The sequence below is a fragment of the Bidens hawaiensis genome, unplaced genomic scaffold (assembly GCF_021521415.1).
Source record: "Bidens hawaiensis isolate Kalapana, Puna unplaced genomic scaffold, B.hawaiensis_p1.1 tig00017944_1, whole genome shotgun sequence".
NCBI lineage: Eukaryota > Viridiplantae > Streptophyta > Magnoliopsida > Asterales > Asteraceae > Bidens > Bidens hawaiensis.
The window spans coordinates 284,229-306,965 of record NW_027492709.1 but is presented as its reverse complement, the minus strand read 5'-3'; the positions used below and the strand labels follow the sequence as shown (position 1 = coordinate 306,965).

Genomic DNA, 22,737 nt, shown 5'->3' with positions numbered 1-22,737 from the left:
GGAGGAGGAAAATAAGAATGAGGAGGATGAGTCAAATGATGATGATGATGACTAAGATGATGGTGATAATGGTGGTGATGGTAAAATTGGTTGTGGTGGTGGAGCAAGTGATCAATCTGCTCCTGATAATGTTGATGAAGCTGCTCATGATGATCCTTATGTTGATGATGCAGCCAAGGACATTTAGAACCTTGATGATGAGCTGGAAAGCAGTTTTCACGATGTTTATTTTCCTCTATGACTGCAGGTACATGATTGCATGCCATAGGTGATGGTAATTGGGACTCTGATTATGAGGTTGACGACCTGTTGAATACACTAGATTCAACGAAAAATGATCCTGCTTCAATTACTACTGATGATCCAATTTCAACCATTGATGTCGTTGTTGTTGAGCCAAACGTACAAGCTGATGCTGAAGCTACCCCAAGCCAGATGCCTATGAAGAGTAAGTGGCACGCTTGAAAAGCGTCACAACAGACAATGCAAACGAGTCAACTATCATGTAGTGCAAGTGGCACGATGATAATGGGAATTGGGACATTAGACGTCAAAATGTTGATCTGACTTGTTGAATCACAGGCAGATGCACACATTGTCACATCTTAACATGGGCTTATTCTCAAGAGCAATAGGGGATGGTGCCGGTGAAAAGGGGATCGATGGTTGTTTAAGAGGCACATCAAGAAACAAGCTAACAAGGATTTTCCCAAATATATGCTCAACATGGAAAAAACCTATAAGCATCCAACCGAGATTGATGCAACAACGAAAAGAAGACATCATGAGCTTATACATGTCTGCATACACTCGAAGACCCGACACGGGGGACACTGACCGAATAGTTTAAAGGTTCAACAAGTTTGTTCGATACCTTGTTGATAATCAACTAATTGATACCCCCGAAGCCTTCAAGTATGAGACAGACGAGAGGTGTAAGAAGATAGAAATACTAAAGACTAGAGGGAGATTGTAGAGCTCATTTCTTGTGTAAGTCTTTTGTATTTGTTAGTTTAATTCACAGTTGTAATTTATATGCTTTCGTTTAGTTTGTTTGTATTTGGGTCGAGGCCTCTTTTATATGTTAGCCCATTGGGCTTTATGAATGGAAGATGCCCGTCATAGTTTGCACTATAAATAGTATAAGCAAGGCCATGCAAAACAACCTTTTACAAATTCAAACTTCTTCTATCTCTCTTTCTACCTTATCCTCTCAACCACTCTCTGTTTACCATTTATGGTAAATAATAAAACACCAACAAGATTTGAGATCCATAGTGTTGTTAGTGATTTCCGCTAGCTAACAACACGGATTGATCCAAGAATTGTTGTGAGATCTGGGTATAAGAACCTACACTGGGAAATGTTTATATAATTATTACTTCAGTAAACCAGAAGGGGGCATAGGACTCATGGAAATGGTTGGGTGATAGCTCGAGCGGTTTCTTAGTTTGTTAAGTTAGAATGTCCCCTTTGCCTCCCAACTCCAACTCTAATCTCCTAACGACAATCTGGTGTAAATGAGTTATGTGGAAGTATAATATTTTTGCTTGGAGGGTGGTACAAAACCAACTTCCATTATATGAAGCCCTTAGCAAGAGAAATGTAGTGGTTCCTTCATCAAGATGTATTTTATGTGATTCGGGAGTGGACTTGGTTAACCATATATATCCTTACCGGTTGTTTCTAAGCCACAATGGTGTGGCAACAAATAAGCTCGCGGTGCATAATTTCCCCGATTTTGTGTTTACAACGGAAGACCTTTTCTTGTTACATGCTAGTTTGAGAATAGACGAGTTCAAGAAAATAATTATTCACGAAATTTTGATTATTGCAAGTTGGAGGATATGGAAAGAAAGAAATAAGAAACTATACGAAATTAAAGAGGCTTAAATGGAAGAGGTTTTAGAGGATGCTATAGCCTTTGGGTATGTTTGACAAAACTAGCTGGTAGCTGTAGCTGGAAGCTGTTGGCTGGTAGCTGTAGCTGGTAGCTGTAGCTTTTAGATAAATTTATATGTTTGGCAGAGTAGCTGGAGCTTTTAATAAAACGTATAAAATTACTAAAATGGGCATAATTAAAAACAATAATAGTAAATGTATTTATTTTGGAAGGTTATTTAAGTAAATTAACATACTAAAAGCTTGTAACTCTTTCTAAACACTACTAGTAGAAGTTTTAAACTTTTTCTCCTGACCTAAAAGCTTCAAGCTCCTTGAACCAAACAGAGTTTTTAATTGAATAAGAGTTTTTTTTAAAAGCTTGAAGCTTCAAAAAACTTCCTGTCAAACATACCCAAACACAAAAATACCCAAAAATAGGAAACTTTTAGGAGCTTTAACTTACTTATGGCTCAATAATATATCTAAAAGTTATTATGAGAATGGGTCTAATTGGTGAAAAAACGTTATTTAAAATTTTCTAAAATACGATTGTTATTGTTATAGACATTGCCACGTGTCAGTTCATTATTATTTGTTCCTCCTAGTATCGTTCAACCACCTTCTCATCTGTTTGTTACCCGCCATTGGAAAATGTCGTCGGAACTCCAACGGCATCATACCCGCCGCCGGCAGATAACATAATAATAAATTATTATTAAGTTTGTAAATGCAAGAACAATGACTAGCGATGATGAATCATATTCAGATCCCATCGTTTACCTTCACGATAACCTCGAAGTCACCATCGCCGAAGCTCAATGCCTACCCAACATGGACTTGTTAACGCAGCGCGTCCGACGCTGCCTAAACGCCTTCGACCCTTCCAAACCACCCAAACGCTTCCTCCGTAAATCCACCCCTCGTCGACGTAAATTCGTCACATGCAATCCCTACGCCACCGTCTGCCTCGCCAGCGCCACTGTGGCTCGAACCCGCGTGATCCCCAACTCGCAGGACCCCGTCTGGGACGACCATTTTATCGCCCCGGTCGCTCACCCTGTCTCGCATGTTGAGATCCAAGTTAAAGATAATGACGGGTTTGGTGCCGAGCTTGTTGGCGTGGCGATGATTTCGGCCGAGAGGCTGTTATCGGGTGAGGTGATTGAGGACTGGTTTCCCATAATCAGTCTTTTTGGGAAACCGCCTAAACCTAACTGCGCCATCAGGCTACAGCTTAGGTTTACGCCTTGTGACGATATGAGCCAGGTCAGCATATCGTCACAAGGCGAGGAGTCGTTTTGCCTGATGGACAGTTACTTCACTGTGCGGAGCGGGGGGAACGTGACGCTGTACCAGGACGCGCACGTGATGGGCGGAGAGTTGCCGGAGATTGAGCTGGAGGAGGATAAGGGTGGGAGGTGTAGGTATTATAAGCAAAGAGGGTGTTGAGAAGATATATGCCATGCCATATTGGAAGCACATCATTTGGTGTATGTGGTTGGGTGGTCAGTATATGATAAGGTGAGGCTTGTTAGAGAGCCAAATAGGCCATTGCCAAATGGTGGAGATTTTAGTCTTGGTGAGTTGTTGAAGTATAAATCAGAAGAAGGGGTTAGGGTTTTGTTGCTTGTTTGGGATGATAAGACTTCACATCACAAGTTCTTCATCAAAACGGCATTCAGATTCAATCTTCTTTTCAAAATAGTACTTCATGCTCATTAATTGAATATTTCATTTTCTTTTGGTTCATTGAAGATTTCTGTTTGTATGTGTTAAACTGTTAGGGAGTTGTTTGGTAGCCACTTAATAATTCTATTAGGAGGATACCTTCGAATTGTGTGTTTGGTTCATTTTAAGAACACATTTTAATGACTCATGGAGCCTCTTAATTAATTGTTCAATTTCGTAAACTTGTTGACTCATTGAGATGCTACCTCTTAATCAATTAGCCCTCTTTATAGTCGGCAAAAATATTATCAAACAGGTCCTTAGAGCATTCACTATGATTGGATTTTAGTCATTTTTGACACTTATTATTGTAAAAGTTGTTTTTGAAGGATGATTTTATCAACTTATTCTTGGCCGAGAACCACCAAAATCAAGTTGGTGATTGGCCCATGTACTATAGATATATGAAGAGCAGGGCGTGCCCACATTAAGAGAATGGGAGGAGTTGCCCTCTATTTATGTGTTTAGTATTATTTATACCTGAAAATTCTGATTGCCCTCATAAAATTTTGGTTAAGCACCCCAATCGCCCCTCATAAAAAGAAATCATTGGTCCACCATTGAGAGAGAATGAGCGGTAGGTCTGTAAACGAACTGAAAGTTCAGTGAACTGTTCGGAAGAAATATGTTAACGTTTGTTTAATGAATTTCTATTTATTTATATTTTGTATATTCTGTTAAATAAACGAACATTACAAACATGTTTTGTTCATTCATTTATGTTCGTGAGCGCTCCTTCATTTTTGCTCTTTTAAGTTCGTTTGTTTACGTTCACTTAGATGGTCTTATGAGTAGTAATTCTTCAAATGGTTCTCTGTGCAGGATGGAGTTATGCAAACTCATGATGAAGACACTAGGAGATTTTTTAAACACTCGTCTGTGCACTGCGTGTTGTGTCCACGATATGCAAGTACAAAGCTTAGCATTATTAAGCAACAGGCATGATTTATGACCATCATGTGATCATTGTTTACTTATTCACAGTATTTTCTATCAGATTATTAATAATGTGCAAATTTGTAAGGGTTTATATATATGATCATTGATTTTTGGTACTTTTGCATGACACAGGTCGTTGGGACACTATACACTCATCATCAGAAATGTGTTATAATGGATACAGAATCCAATGGAAAATACAGGAAGATATCTGCTTTTATTGGAGGCTTGGACCTCTGTGATGGACGCTATGACACACCAGAACATCGTTTATTTTGTGATCTCGATACTGTATTTGAATCCGACTTCCACAATCCTACCTTTTCAGTAAGTACAAACTATTTGAACTAGCTAGAAATAAAACTAGTCAAATATGCAGAAATTTGCCAAATGTATTTTTAACACATCGAACCTCCTAAATACTCGCGTCACATTGATTAGATATTATTGAATCATATAGTTCTTGCCATCATGCTTGACTCACTAATCCTTTACATATAAAAATGTAAATTCTTGAACAGAAAGGGTTTTGACTATTGAGTCATTTGGCATACCTGTTCAAATAATTACTCGTTTTGAGACATTGCCCAACCCGTTCATTATGATATTCTTTCGAGCATATATCATGAAAAAACAATATACTTCTGTTGATAGTCTGTTTTAGTAACTGTGACTTTCTCTTTCCGCTTTTTATTTACAAGTTTTTTGGCAGGCCCTCTTTCCTTATTATAGCGTAAAATATGCAAAAATATAAATTACCAAATTTTATATACCAAGGCTGGCCTACCAAAAAATCTTATAACTACCGTAAGGAATTTGATAAAAACAGCCTAAAGGATTGTGTCTAAGAGCAAATGACATGTATTATTTATTTTACTTTAAACATACTTAAAAGTGGCTGATGGTAACTGATAAGTGGTTTAAAGTGCAACAAGCAATGCATGTATTTAGCTCTTAACCACTACCGGTATACTGTTATTTTACAACATTTACCCTCTTCTTTCAAATATTATTGTTATGCAGCTGTAAATTTTTTTGAAAAAAATGTATGCAATACCTGATTTTGTAACAATAGTCAGGTACAAGTGCTCCAAGACAACCATGGCATGATTTACACTGCAAAATTGATGGTCCCGCTGCATACGATGTCCTAACAAACTTTGAACAAAGATGGAGAAAAGCCACAAGATGGTCAGAACTCGGAAGGCGGTTTAAAAGAATGTATCACTGGCATGAAAACGCGTTGCTCAAGATAGAACGAATTTCATGGATACTAAATCCCTTGTCTCATCTTCCAAATGATGATCCAGCTCGATGGGTGACAAACGAGGATGATCCTGAAAACTGGCATGTTCAGGTTTATTTTTCAGAAATTTTTAACAAATAAGAAAAGGTTAATTGCATGAACATGTAACCAATCTTGCCCCCATTTCTTTTCCTCAGGTTTCTATTTCAGGTAACTAAACCTGACATGTTGGGCAGGTTGGGCACTGGTCAAAACGTGTTCTAAGTAAAATGAATTTGTGTCACTATGGGCCGTCTAAGAAAAATGAATTTGGGGTCAAAAAGGGTTTGGTCTAAATGGATTCGGATTAAAATGAGTCACTTAAGTTAACGAGTTTTATAATCTTTACCCATTTTGAGTCTTTTGACCCGTTAACTAATTATCTAAAGTAACCCAATCCAACCCATTGACTACTTTAACGAATTCAACCCATTTTCACTCCCCAAATAAATAAACCAAATATTTAGGATACAAACCATGTTGATTTTTAATGTGCTGTTGAATGGTCACTCAGATATTGGTTGACAACTAACCTGTTTTCAAGACCTTGAACCTGATTGATTTTTTGTTGAATTTTACATCAAGGTTTTCCGCTCAATCGATTCTGGTTCTTTGAGAGGATTCCCAAAAGATGTTCGTGACGTTGAACTTCAGGTTTGTTTTGATTATATAAAGATAGTGTTGTGTTTAAATCAGAATTGATCATTCAAAATTTGAGAACCACTTTTTTAAACAAGAACTGCTATATCACCATTTGATTTGTGAATCATAGCAAACGAACAATGTACCTAGCAGTAGGCTTGTAAACAAACTGAATGAACGGTAAACACATGTCTTGTTCGTTCATTTGCGTTCGTGAACGTTCGTTTACGTTCAATTATGCTCGTTAGTTTACGTTTTCTTAAATTCCTTCATTTACATTGGTTAATTATATTCATTTAAATTATTTAGGCACATTACAATATAGTCTAGTTATGTTTGTTCACCTATGTTTAGTTTCGTTCATGTATACTGTTAACAAACGAACATAAAAGAGCACAAACCCGTTCATTTTCTTAACGAACATACACAAACAAGATAACCTTGTTCGTTTAATTGCTCTCATTTGAACTCACCACTATAAAGAAATTTCACGAGGATTGAAATTGTTTTCCAGGAGTGTTACATATTAATGATTTTTTGTTGCAGAATCTTGTTTGTGCAAAATATCTTTTGGTTGATAGGAGCATTCAGAGAGCATATATTCAAGCCATAAGATCCGCCGAGAACTTCATCTATATTGAAAATCAATATTTTCTTGGTTCATCATATGCATGGCCTTCCTATAAAGATGCAGGTTAGTTTTTGCATCAGTTTCTTCCCTTAACAATGTGGAATGACATAATATTTTTTGATGACATAAAAAGTGACAGATTACGATACATTTATCAGACAATTTGTATCACATAAACGAGAACAATAAATTTCATCTAACATGTATGTTCATATAAATTAATATATAGGTGCTTAATTCTGCTGACTATATACTAGTTATTTCATCTAAAAATATGTGTGTGCTAAAAACAGTTTTATACCACCATTATATGTTTATTGATTACTTTTACAATTGTTTGAATGATAATTATGAAAGTATGAAACTATGATGACCTAAGTGTTTTACAGGGTGTGTTTGAAAGTAAGTTCTTTACTAAAGAGGGGCTTGTATTCTTTTTGAAAGCGGTTACACGATTATAATGAGAATTAGTTCATGTTTGGATTTGCTTTTGTTGTCTGTGTTTCTAATAATCAGATATTATCTTTAGGTGCTGATCATTTAATCCCAATGGAGATTTCATTGAAGATTGCTAGTAAGATAAGAGGACACGAAAGGTTTTCGGTTTATATTGTCATTCCAATGTGGCCTGAAGGTGCTCCCAACTCTGCTCCTGTTCAAGAAATATTGTTTTGGCAGGTAGTTATTCAACCAATTTATTTTATAACATTCATTAGGGTGTGCATTATAATTTGTGTACATTTGGGTCATCTCAAATCGGTCCACAGGTCAAGTTGGGTCTACTTAAATTAGCTAACGGGTCAAAACGGGTAATTCTTTTACAAAGGTCCAAATGGTTTGGCACCACCCATGACCATTGTTTGTTTCCACCATTATATGTTGTCTGCAAAACTATCACCGCCGTCACTGTCATCACTAGCCACCATAAGAGAATATACTGAATGAACATACTTTGGTAATCTTTTTTAAAACAACTCATTTCAATCTGACTATATTTTGGCCAGCGACCCGTTTTGACCCTAACCAAATTAAATGATTTCTTAAAACAACCTGTTTTGACCCAAAATCACAAAACTCGTATTGGACTAAACCTATTTGACCCAAACTCACAAAACTCATATTGAACTAAATCTGTTTTGACCTGTGAACCGAAACCACTCAACCCACCTAGCTTGTCAGGCCTAGTCTAGACCAGTAAAACCAATGAACTAAAGTGGGCCTAGTGTACTGCCTATGTTCGGTTCTTTTCAAGTTTCGCTCATTTTAAAAACCATGTTTCAGTTAGGTTAGCTTTTTTTTCCAGAAATCAGATCTTGGTTTGGAAACTTGAAAGTTGAAACACTGTTGTATTATGCTTGTGTTTATTCAGAGTACTGAACCAGTTTTAAACTAGTTCCGTTATATATATATATATTTTTTGTTTTATTTGTTTACTGTCATTAGAATGTTTAATGTTGATGTAACATGATGGCATTTGTTTAATCATTGTTGTTCGCCAGGCACAAACTATGCAAATGATGTATGAGATTATTGCTAAAGAGTTGCAGGCTCAACAACTTACAGACTCACACCCACAGGATTACTTAAATTTCTACTGCCTTGGCAATCGTGAACCGTGCAATGAAGAAGACTCGGCTTCAGGCACTCGCTCTTGTAGAGGTGGTTCGGTAATTATGCAAATTTTATCTTCTCTTATTGAGAGTTAATTACACAGATGGACGAACGGTCCTTGTGGTTTTGCCCAAGTTATACTTTTAGATACTAAGGTTTAAAAGTTACAAGTTTGGGGTATGTGGTTTCATTTTTGTAACGAGCTTCGGGTGTAAGACCAACTTCTGTTAATATTTTTGTTAAATTTTGGTAAAATTATATAAACAGGCCCTAAATAGAGTTAACTACATAAATGGTTATGTGGTAAAATAGTACGGGGGTATTTTGGTCATTTTACTAAAAAACTAACAGAAAATTTAGCAGAAGTTTGTCTTAGACTGCAAAATTGTTGCAAAACTGAAACATAAAAGTGTTACTTGGGCCAAACTATAGGGACCATTTGTGTAATTAACACAAAACATATTTAATCTATGAATATATATACACACTGTATTGTTTCACTTTCACACAATTTGCAATGCTTATTGTAGAAAAATAAAAACAAGATGGTTTAGGCTTTGCTTGTACATACTTTGGTGTTGTTTTCTGCCTTCTATGTGGCCCAATAACCAAGAGATTGTTGCGGCCGGTTGCCTTAGTTCGTAGTCAAACGAAAAGAACAATAAGAAGTGATGAGGGTATTAGAACTTTGATTTTATTGTCTTTCAGGTTTCATCTTCTTATAAAAATGGGCGGTTCATGATATATGTGCATGCTAAAGGAATGATTGTAGATGACGAGTATGTGATTTTGGGATCGGCTAACATCAACCAAAGATCAATGGCTGGTTCAAGAGATACAGAAATAGCTATGGGAGCTTATCAGCCTCATCACACATGGGCTCAGAAGAAACATCATCCCCGCGGTCAAGTTAGTATTTGTATTCTCACTCTCCAAACACTGATAAATATCATATTGACACAACAAAAAACTCATAATATCAAATTCGTATACACACTACCAAATTTAGGACATTTATACCCCCTCCCTTAAAATTTGTATTAAAATACGCTAGCTTGAAGTGTAAGAAGAAATAGAAGGATATGCACAAATATGAAAATTTAACTATCTGTCTATCTTAAATGTGTATATATCATATTAATGTTTTTGGTAAATATGTATTAAGTCATGCAAGTTTTCAAGGATATATATGAACTTGCTTCAAAATTATATTACTTAATAATAATGAATGATGCAATGAACAAAATACAAGCTTGTACAAATTAACAGTACACTACACTTTGGGTGGCTTTTGACCAATTACCATAACACAGAAAAACATAACCCATTTCATATGTAAATGAGGTCGAAAATGTGACTTTTAAATAAACGATTTTCAGGTATACGGGTACAGGATGTCACTATGGGCGGAACACATGGGAACAGTAGAAGATTACTTCAAGGAGCCAGAAAGTTTAACTTGTGTGAAAAACATAAACATGATAGCAGAAAGTAACTGGATAAATTTCATCTCGGATGATTTCACTCTCTTACAAGGCCATCTTCTTAAATACCCGATCAAAGTAAGCGCGTTACCTGACCAAGAATATTTCCCAGATGTAGGAGGGAAAGTTCTTGGCTCTCTATCCAACCTCCCTAGCGCGTTGACCACGTAACACTTTTGACATTTTGAGTTTAAAATTGACAAAGTGTCGTATAATATGCATATCCTTCATTTTAGGATGATATAGATTAGTGAAATCTTATGTATTTGTATTTTTTAGTAGGTGAAGTTTTATTGCTGAAACTTTAGAAATTCAGGCTGGTAGATATTATGTTTATCATTTTTTGGATTCGCGGTGAATAAATCTTATATAAAAGAGACCAGAATGTGAACTATATTTTTTACAATGTCAATATGACCCTAGATAAATCTAACTCGGGTCGTGGGCTAAAGACAATTAAAAACCCTAATAACCTAATAAGTATTTAACACGATACAGGTTTTTTTTTTTTAACTGAATTCTGGTTTATATATTTAAGACAGAATTACAGAGATTGTCCTATATGTTTGTATCAAATTTCACTCATTGTCCTTTATCTTTAAAATTAATATGTTTTGTCCTTTACGTTTAAAAATCTAACAGTGTTTGTCCTTTAACCCTAACCTCGTTAGTTTTTCTCGTTAAATAGAGGTCAAATTGGTCATTTTACCAATTTACTTAAAAATATTTTAATAAATAAACAAAAAACAAATTAAATAACTTAAAATATATAAATCTCTCCAAGCAACCCCTGTTTTGATTATCAACAATCCCCTCAATTATAAACGAATTCCTCTCTGGGTTTTGGTTAATATGCTTAATTGGGCTTATTAAATCCATTTCAAAATAAAATGCAACAATCAAAGTGGACATTGGGGGGTTATACGATCGGGGTCCTCAACAACTACCGCCATCACACGCACAATCCACGCAACCCCAACCTTCACCGCTGTACAGCCACCCTTGCATCTTGCCGTCGTGGTTGCATCATCTGAAAATCACACTCAACCACAACCACATGACGAGATTCGGTGTAGATCTGGACCTACGAGATCAAACCAGATGACGAAGAACCAGACGCGAGGTCGTGTTTGTAAAAGGAAACCATGGCTCTGAGCCGACGCCAACGGAGACGGTGGTCATCCTCCTCGCAAGTATCTCTCTCTCACGTATGTGACGGTGAGGGCATGTGGTGGTGGTGACTGATGAGGAGTGAGAGTGACGGTGAGGGGTGTGATGGTGGCAGCTGTGCTTATGTGTGAGAAAGATTGAAAAGGGGATGATGATATATTTGGTTTGTTTTTTGTTTTTTGTTTTTCTTGTGTTTAATAAGGAAAATGACTAATTTGCCTCTCTTGTAATGAGAAAAAATAACGAGGTTAGGGTTTAAGGACAAACACTGTTAGATTTTTAAACGTAAAAGACAAAACATTGATTGTATGCACTGGGCTTGGAAAAATGGTCCAATTGCATGGAAAGGTCAATACACACGAGGTGACCATGGATACCCCCACCATCATGCTAGAGGCTGTTGCGTCATACGACCTTTGGATATGGCATGCATATTTTGGAGTAGCAGGCTCTAACAATGACATCAATGTTTTAACCAATCTCTCGTATTCAACCAAGTCTTACAAGGTAATGCTCCACCATGCAATTTTATTGTGAATGGAACTCCATACACGACAGGATACTATCTTGCGGATGGTATATATCCAGAATGGGCTACACTAGTGAAAAGCTTTACACATCCACAAACTAATAAAAAGAATGAATTTAAGAAACGTCACGAATCTGCAAGAAAGGATGTCGAGAGAGCCTTTGGTGTCCTCAAAGCTCGATGGGCAATCATACATGGTCCCGCAAGAGCTTGGAGCTTGCAACAGCTTAGCGATATCATGTATGCATGTATTACAATGCATAACATGATTGTAGAGGATGAAGGTTATGCTATATGTGATTGGTCGTGTGACGATGATGAAAGTGAGCCAATAACTTATGAGCACGGAGCCCCAATTGGATTTCAAAGTTATTTGCAGAGGTTCAAAATTTTACGCAATCAAGAGGCTCACCGTGCACTTCGAGATAATTTGGTTGAACACATCTGGTCTATTAAAGAATAAATATTATTTTGTTTAGTTTTTGTGATGTTTAACTAATGTGATATTGTTTTAATGTGTTTCTATGTGATGTCTGATTAATGTGATATTGTTGTATTGTTTTTGTATGTAATGTTAAATTAATGTGATATTATTGTAATGTATTTTTTTATTTTTTTTGAATTCAAGTTTAACTTCCATTTTTTTAACTTTAAATATTTTATTTTTAAATTTTGGTTTCTTAAATTTCATATTATATATATTTTTTTCAAATTCAAATTTCAAACGTTTTTTAGACCCCCCCCCCCCCACTTTTACAAATTTCAAATTTAAATTTTGTATTTCCCCTTGAAAATTCCCTCCAAACGTTTACGAATTTCAAATTTAAAAAATATAACTCCTTCCTCTCTGCTATTATAAATATAACTCTATTTCTTCATAAATTTCATAACCTCAAACCATTTATATCTCAGAATTCATAAGAATCATGAATTTTAACATGAATTCATTTTCACAAATGCTTAATGATTGCAATTCAGATGAAAACCCAACCCCAACCCCAAACCTGAATCCAAACTTAAACCAATACCCATATCCAAATCTTGGACATTCCCAATTCCAAGGATACCCAAACCAACAATTCCTAAATTCAGGCTTTACCCAATTCCCAAATCCAGGATTTTCCCAATTCCTAAATCCAGGGGTGTCTCAATTCTCAAATCCCGGATTCTCTCAATTCCCAAATCCCGGTTTGTCTCAATTCCCTAACGTCGGGTACTCTCAATTTCCAAATCAGGGGTTCTCTCCATTCACTTATATCCCTATGACTCAGTTTCCAACTAGCATAGATTCTCCAACGATTTCAACCACCCAAACATCCACACTAGCACCACATAGTGGTAGTGTGGATGAATCTCCATCCCCACAGATCAAGACCACCAAAAAGAAGAAAAGCAAAGTGGTGGTTGCCTCCTCAGCCCAACCAACAAAAAAAACATAGTCATCCGAGGAAGAAGAACTACTCACAAAGGCATGGTTACACGTTTCAAATGACTTTATTATCGGGAACTCCCAAAAGAATAACGACTTTTGGGTGAGGGTCCACGAATACTACGTCAAGGGTGGCAATTTCGTGCGAAAAGTTAGCACCATACGTTCTCACCGGCATATGATGAAAAGAAAAGTGACTTTATTCAACAACTTCTGTATTCACCTGCGGAAGCAAAAGATAAGTGGTTGTTCTGATGACCAATTGCTTAGACATGCCCGTCAGATGTATGAATCTGTAGAAGATGCAAACTTTACGCACGATCATGTTTGGATCCTTGTCGAAGATGAGCCGAAATGGTTAGAGCAAACGAGTCTTGAGCATAGCCAAAGTCTAAGTGGTAAGAGATCTGCTGATAATATTTCATCTGATGCTAACAATTACTTTGACCTCAATGATGATAACGAAGTGACGGTTGAGGATTATGGGATGAAAGTTAAAGAACTTCCCCGTCCAATGGGCACAAAGAAGGCTAAGGCAATGGCTAAAGCTAAGGCTAAAGCTGACTCGTCACAATTAAATGAAGCCATTGGACGCTTTCAAAACATAACAGAAATAAGAGAATCCACCATTGCTGAGATTGAAACCAAAATGCATGAATATGTTGATATTAAGCGGAAAGATGTTGAACTACGTGAACAAGAGATTGCACTGCGTGAAAAAGGTTTTCTTTTGAAGGATACAACGTACATGAATCCCGATCAACTCGTGTGCCACAAAAACATCTGTGACAAAATCAAGGCAAAATATAATCTCTAGGTAGTTTAAATGTTTTAATGTTTAAGTTATGTAACGTTTAGGTATTGTAATATTTAAATTATGTAATGTTTAGGTATTGTAACGTTTAATTTATGTAATGTTTAAGGTTCAAGTTTCAATATTTAAAATTTTATCTCATGCGAAAAGTATATATATTATAATTTTTTATCCCTAACACAAAATATTAAAATTTTAATATTTTCCTCCAACGGAAAAAAAAATATCTAACTTTTAAAATTTTTATTGTTAAAATTTTTCCCTAAAAATGAATAAGATATAAATACCATTCTATATATTAAAATAAAATATTGGTAGTTTAAATAAATGTAAAAGGTGGTGATGATGCGAAAATGTTTTTGGGTGTTTATGGGTTTCCTTATTGGGAAGGTGGTTTAAGATTTTGAAGAATATGTACTTTTCTGATGTGGCAACTGACTAGGCATGTTTTTAAAGATTCTTATAGTTCCTTACTGGTGATGGTCTAACGATTTGATTTTAACCTATCACCTGAGCTATTGTCTTCCCTTTAGACTTGGTAATGTCTTGAAGAACGTCACATTCCATGACACAGTTGTGTCTCATGTGGTGAATTGATAATTAGATTATATACGATCTGATCTTTTGGAATAACTCTCCAACATGTTTTTATTAATCCAAGAAAAGTAACTCAAAAACTTAGATTACAATCCATACCATAACTCGATATTTATAACCTAACCTATATGTGTTAGACTATAACGAGGATTGCTAATAAAAAATTAAAACAGATAATTAATCCAAACTTGATAATTATCTCTGATCCTTAATGTCACACCCCAAGCTACGGCGGAAATTCCGGGGCGAACTGATTGCTCACAGCTCTCAAAGGTTACTGTCAAGCAACATTATAAGTTTTAATATCTATTTAATAATTTTAAACAAATATTCATGTACATCAATGTTATAAATAAACAATTACATTAAACATCCAAAATTAAGTTCTTGTATCTCTTCTCTAACATGCATCCTAAGTTGCTTCAAACAATCTTGATAATCAAATCACAAGATAACCTGCATATGCGTTGAACATAATATAGTTTGTCAACACAAGGTTGAGTGAGCAACACACCAGTTTAAATGTACATATAATATATAACAAAAATATGTAGTTGCAACAAGTCATATGAAAATAACAAATTAACCAAATGAGCAAGTATAACTGAGATGTCGAGAAGCACAAAGGCTAACGACTTGCGTATGATCATACTAGACTGAGATTATGTTAGACCTCTCCGAATGCGGAATCATACAAAGCAAATAAGCACATAAACAAGTAAGGTATAAGTTGTTAACACATAAGACAAAGTTGCAGTTTTGTGTATAGGTATATATGAAAAATATATTTACGCATATGTCCCCAAAACGTGGAAAAAGAAGTAAAATATGGGAATGTGGTACTCACCTCAAAGAGGAACAACGGTGATTAAGATAATGAGAGTGCGGGAAAGTCACACGCGAACGTTAAAGCCTAATGAGAAACGAGAGCAAATGTATACGCTAAGTAAATAATTTATTATGAACACTAGTTGAACAATATTAAATTAATATTATATTAATATAATAATATATATAAGAATTTATTATATAAAATAATTAGTTACATTAATAAAACATATCTTGAAAAATATTACTTTTAACTTTTATAAATATAAGTATATATATAGTTTACTTGATTTTACATATAAATATTACATTTTTAGTTAATATATATATATATACACACACATGCTTATATACGTATATACACGCAAGAAAACGTGGGTTAAACGAGTGTCATAAGGTTGGTTTTCGTTAAAATAACTTTATGTTGTAATTATTATTATTAATATAATTACTAAATGATTAAAAAAAAGAGCTTAACAAAAATTAACGAAAAAGTTGGGGTGCAAGGGATCGAACCCGTGACCTCTGCCACCAAAGTACCATGTGTTAACCAACTGGCCCCAACGGCGACTTGCGATATAAGTCCAGCTCGTTTAATTATAAACACAACAGATTCTGGATTAAGAACCCTAGAAATTCAAATCAATTGATCCCGTCCCTGATAATCTAATTGATGTTGGGGCTATTGATCTACATGTAAACGCGACTCTATACATATATTTAATTACCTCTTGCGATGATCAGTGATGGGTTAACGAAGAACAGCAAGTGACGGCCAGAAACTGATCACGAACGGCTATGTACTGAGTTTGTACATGCAATTAGGGTTAGGGGTTTGAGTATCGACGGCTAGAAGATGCAGGTGATGAGATTAATTGAGCTATAACATCCTGATTATATAGATTTGGGAATTAGGGTTCATTACGTGAATAATAAGTTAAGGCCCAAGTTCTGGATCCTTCTAAACGTAATTGAACGAGGGATTAGGGTCGGCTAGATGCAAATTAGGGTTTAGGATCACCTAATTAAACTTTGGTTGATGGATTTGGGCTCAAGAACAAGTTAGGGTTTATAATAAATCAATTCGGGTTCGGGTTGGGTTTGGATCCATGTATAAACGGGTTAGATGAATAATATGGATAATAATATAACTGATTTTCATATATGATACGTTTATTTAAATAAATAACGATTAACTAATAAACGACACTTAACTTTATTGATTAAAATAATCCAAATATTAAACGGGTCTGGTTAAATTAATAAATATTAGTTTGGAGAAACCGAGTTGTTACAGTCTCCTCTACTTTAGGGAATTTCGTCCCGAAATTAAAGGATACTATAACAACAACAATAAATTTTTTAAGAAATGAAAATTTTAAACTAAGATTTTTTAAAAAATTTATCATATCGCAGAACTTTGAATAGTTAAAACAACGCTCCTAATGCAAATCCGATAAGGGCACTTATATATAGGATGTACCAGCGGCGTATCCACCATGTCCTTATCATTTTTGCATTTGTACCGTTATCCTAACCACTTTCACTTCTCTATTATGACACACAATCTTACGCATCACGCTTTCCATGCGAGGACTTCGATAATTATGTTCCGGACCATAATTATTTTCATCGTCGGATGGTCCACATGATTCGTTCCATCGTGTGGATTTACAAAACATTTGATTAAAAACATGACTCTAAAGAGTTTTAATTTAGAACACTAGAAAATCACCAAATGTATAAAACAATATAAAAAGTTGTGGTGGGTTTTAATAAAGTAAGGAAATTTCTAAAACATCTTTTTATCATAAAAGTATGAGTATTTAAAGTTGGAAAAGAAATAATTTATTAATAGTTGAGGTGATTGGGTTGTGATAAGTGAAGGTAAGGAAACAAGATAGAAGATAAATAGTTCAAATGCGAAAAATAATTCAAAGCCATAAAGAGGCATTACAATATGTAATTAAAAAAAAAGACAAAAGAAATTAAGATAGATAAAGGAAACGACAAAAGTATTCATGATCGTTGAGTAGATTAATTGACGTGTCTTGGAGCACCGTGAGGAGTTGCATGAGTAGGAGCAGTTGAGGTAGGTTGATTTGAGGTAACTTGAATAACGTGAGCTTGAACAGTTTGTAAGAAGGTTGTTTGGTGGAAATATGTCTGGTAAACTTGAGCTTGTGGTTGAGAGGTTTGGTAGTGTTGGGTTAAGTAAGGTTGACCTTGATTGATGGGAGGAGCTTGAAGGACATGGGGTTGATGGGTTTGAGCCTGGTAAGCATGGGTCAAGTAATATGGTGTAGTCGTAGATTAGGCTTGATGAGCTAGAGTAAGTTGAGGGCACGCATTACGGAGGTAATTAGGAACACCGGTTTGAGCAAGAGGGGTAGATTGTTGCGGAACGACTTGTGCAGTAGGTGGGACACGACAGGTGTTAGCAAGATGGCCATAATGGATACATCGAGTGCAGTGACGACATAGGGATTTAACCGAGTGATGACGGTTACAACTGGAGCATGAAGAAAATGGGCCGAGGTAAGGTTTCTTATTTGAGGGTGGGTAGGATTTGTTACAGCAAAGTTCTTACGTTTCTTGTTGTGAGGATGAGTGGAGGTAGCTGTTTTGTAGTCACCAGGAAAGGAATTTGTGGGAAAAGTTGAATCGGTTGCATTGAGGTTCCGAATTTGAGTTACTATCCTAGGGATCGCAGCAATTAACTCTTTGGAGATACAGGCAGCCATACGGTGGTCACGAGAGCTAGACAATTGATATCGAGGATAACGTTGGTTTCTTGAATGAGGCATTCTATAGGGACCAAAAATGAGGATTTAAGATGAAGGATTAACTGAGGAATCATAAGAATAGTAAAATGTTTAACTATGTGGATAACTTATGATAACGTTGCCTTAAGAAGTAGGGTGAACTGCGCCATGAGGATTAAAAGTAAAAGTTTATAAGATGAGAGGGTACATAGCGTAAATAGTTGTTAAATTATGTAGTCAATAAGATTTATGTGTGATGACTACACGAGGAGTTAAGTCAGTTTAAAATTTAGATTTTTATTAAGTTTACAATAAACTAACAAAATATAAAATGTGGATGTTGGCCTCCCATAAGCTTTCCATGGCAATTTGAATGGCCCAACGAACTAACAAAAAACAACTGTGTTGGACAGCCCATGAGCGTTACATGGCAATTTGATTGTCCCAACTAATTAACGAATTAACAATGCAATGAAGTTTGTCGGCACAATGAGCGTTACATGGCGTTTTAACCGACCAAACTAAATAACGAACTATCGAAATAAATATGGATAGTCGGAGTATCTTGTGAACCACCACGTCTGATTACTCCAACAAAAATGCGAAAACAAGTTAAAGAATGGATAGTAGGAGTGCCCGTGGGTTCCATGGATTTTCCACCCAACTAACCATTTAAATAACGGAACACAATATTCAAGAAAACCGAGTTTAGCCACGAACCACCGTGAATTCGGTTAAAATCAACCTAAGGTGTCAGTCATATGGCATTTATGGGTCTCGCTCGGGTCCATAGGGTTGAGTACTGTGGTCAGGTTATCACCCAGGTAAGGAATAGTGTCTTACCTTTGGTTCTTGGAACTGTTTTGCCAGTGCCCAACTCACAGTTTCTCTTCCCCTTTCATTTATCGTAGGGACATGCCACATAACCTAGCCTTAAGGTGTACGAGTGAAAACAACAGGTGGGAATTCTTAAGGAATTTCCTGAAAATAAAAGCAATCTACTTTTCAAAAAGTTTTATTTGAATGTTGAGACATAGCCTCAGAGTTTGTGTGTGTGTGTGTGCATAACAATACAATAGATAATAAATATTAATTATCTAAGAAAGCTGTAAACAATTTAATTTGAACACATAAGGTAAACAGATAGGCACGTATAGAGGTCTAAACATGTGTCTAAGGCAATTTCTAACGACCTATCTTAAACCTTCGGCTCTGATACCAATCTGTCACACCCCAACCTACGGCGGAAATGTCGGGGTGAACTGACTGCTCACAGCACTCAAAGGTTACTATCAAGCAATATTATAAGTTTTAATATCTATTTAATAATTTTAAACAAATATTCATGTACATGAATGTTATAAATAAACAATTACATTAAACATCCAAAATTAAGTTCTTGTACCTTTTCACTAACATGCATCCTAAGTTGCTTCAAACAATCTTGATAATCACGTCACACGATAACCTGCATATGCGTTGAAAATAATATAGTTTGTCAACACAAGGTTGAGTGAGCAACACACCAGTTTAAATGTACATATAATATATAACAAAAATATGTAGTTACAACAAGTCATATGAGAATAACATAACCAAAGGGGCAAGTATAACTGAGATGTCGAGAAGCACAAAGGCTAACGACTGGCGTATGATCATACTAGACTGAGATTATGTTGGACCACTCCGAATGCGGAAGCATACAAAGCAAATAAGCACATAAACAAGTAAGGTATAAGTTGTTAACACATAAGACAAAGTTGCAGTTTTGTGTATAGGTATATATGAGAAATATATTTACGCATATGTCCCCAAAATGTGGAAAAAGAAGTAAAATATGGGAACGTGGTACTCACCTCAAAGAGGAACAACGGTGATTAAGATGATGAGAGTGCGGGAAAGTCACACGCGAACGTTAAAGCCTAATGAGAAACTAGAGCAAATGTATACGCTAAGTAAATAATTTATTATGAACACTAGTTGAACAATATTAAATTAATATTATAATAATATAATAATATATATATAAATTTACTATATAAAATAATTAGTTACATTAATAAAACATATCTTGAAAAATATTACTTTTAACTTTTATAAATATAAGTATATATATTATTTACTTGATTTTACATATAAATATTACATTTTTAGTTAATATATATATATATACACACACATGCTTATATACGTATATACACGCAAGAAAACGTGGGTTAAACGAGTGTCATAAGGTTGGTTTTCGTTAAAATAACTTTATGTTGTAATTATTATTATTAATATAATTACTAAATGATTAAAAAAAATAGCTTAACAAAAGTTAACGAAAAAGTCGGGGTGCGGGGGATCGAACCCGCGACCTCTGCCGCCAAAGTACCATGTGTTAACCAACTGGCCCCAATGGTGACTTGCGATATACGTCCAGCTCGTTTAATTATAAACACAACATATTCTGGATTAAGAACCATAGAAATTCAAATCGATTGATCCCATCCCTGATAATCTAATTGATGTTGGGGCTATTGATCTACATGTAAACGCGACTCTAAACATATATTTAATTACCTCTTGCGATGATCGATGATGGGTTAATGAAGAACAACAAGTGACGGCTAGAAACTGATCACGAACGACTATGTACTGAGTTTGTAAATGCAATTAGGGTTAGGGGTTTGAGTATCGACGGCTAGATGATGCAGGTGATGAGATTAATTGAGCTATAACATCCTGATTATATAGATTTGGGAATTAGGGTTCATTACGTGAATAATAAGTTAAGGCCCAAGTTCTGGATCCTTCTAAACGTAACTGAACGAGGGATTAGGGTCGGCTAGATGCGAATTAGGGTTTAGGATCACCTAATTAAACTTTGGTTGATGGATTTGGGCTCAAGAACAAGTTAGGGTTTATAATAAATCAATTCGGGTTCGGGTTGGGTTTGGATCCAAGTATAAACGGGTTAGATGAATAATATGGATAATAATATAACCGATTTTCATATATGATACGTTTATTTAAATAAATAACGATTAACTAATAAACAACACTTAACTTTATCGATTAAAATAATCCAAATATTAAAACGGGTCGGGTTAAATTTATAAATATTAGTTTGGGGAAACCGAGTTGTTACAGTTAACTAACTTTACTTGCGCTCAAAGACTTCTTTTTTGTGCCGCAAGCCACATATAATTAAGGACGGTTTGGTAATTAATTTCAACAATCACCCCCTAATTTTCGCACCGGAATAGGGAGATCTTTAACACCGAGCAAATCCCGCATTTCTTTGAACTTAATCCTTGCAAGAGCTTTCGTTAGTATGTCGGCCCGTTGCTCTTTGCCATTAATATGTTCAACTTCCAATTCACCATCTTGAACACAGTCTCGAATAAAGTGAAAAAGGGATTTGATATGTTTGGTTCGACTATAAAAAACAGGATTTTTCACAAGTGGTATGGCAAACGTATTATCGATCTTTAATACCACCTTCTGCAATGACTTTTCAGTAATCTCGCTTAACAACTCTCGAAGCCAAACGGCTTGACCCGCGGCTGCTGATGCCGCCATATATTCTGCTTCACATGAAGATAAAGCAATTGTACTTTGCTTTTGAGAACACCATGTAATAGGAGCATCACCATAGTAGAACACGTGACCCATGGTGCTCCGACCGTCATCTTCATCAATATTGTGACTACTGTCACTAAACCTAAGTAATAAATCGGTTCCACCTCGACCATACTTAATGTCATAATTTAACATGCCATGTATGTATCACATAATCTGTTTCGCCGCCACTGAATGAGGAACTCTTGGGCTTTGAATATAACGACTCACCACTCCAACCGAATACGCGAGATCGGGTCGAGTATGTACCAAATACCGAAGGAAACCGACTTGTCACCGATACTTCGTTGCATCTACTTCCAAGTCTGACTCGAACTTTGACATCTTGTTAGCGGGTTGCATCAGACAATAAGTCAGATTACATGATTGCAAATTAGCCTCTTTCAAAATCTTCAACGCGTAGGCTTCTTGTTTAATTGCAATCCCGTCTGCCATTTGATTAACTTCAATCCTCAAATAATAAGATAACTTACCCAAATTGCTCATCTCAAACTTTTCCGCCATTTGTTTCTTGAACTCGTTAATTTCGGTCTTATCCAAACCCGTCACCACCAAATCGTCCACATAAACGCCAATAATTAGGACCGATTTTGGCGTGTGTTTCTTGTAAACCGCTTGTTCGTTTTCACACCTTTGGAATTTTAGACCTTTAAGAATCCCTTCTTGCTTGGTATTCCAAGCTCATGGAGCTTGTCTTAGACCGTAAAGAGCCTTAGACAGTTTATAAACTTTTCCCTCATGCCCCGGTTTTTCAAATCCCTCCGGTTGTAAAAC

The 22,737-nt window shown here is 35.7% G+C and overlaps 1 long non-coding RNA gene and 1 pseudogene across 2 annotated transcripts in view; one reads left to right on the top strand and one right to left on the bottom strand.

Annotated features, from left to right (window-relative positions):
* The window catches only part of LOC143555036 (uncharacterized), a 289,230-nt gene that overhangs the window by 46,786 nt on the left and 219,707 nt on the right, over positions 1-22,737 (bottom strand). The gene's annotated exons all lie outside the window — the stretch shown is intronic.
* Positions 2,623-10,375, top strand: LOC143555035 (phospholipase D delta-like; annotated as a pseudogene). Its single transcript, XR_013139132.1, has 10 exons — positions 2,623-3,558; positions 4,435-4,551; positions 4,684-4,878; positions 5,627-5,908; positions 6,422-6,490; positions 7,025-7,172; positions 7,639-7,787; positions 8,609-8,776; positions 9,429-9,629; positions 10,100-10,375. The product of XR_013139132.1 is annotated as a phospholipase D delta-like (transcript).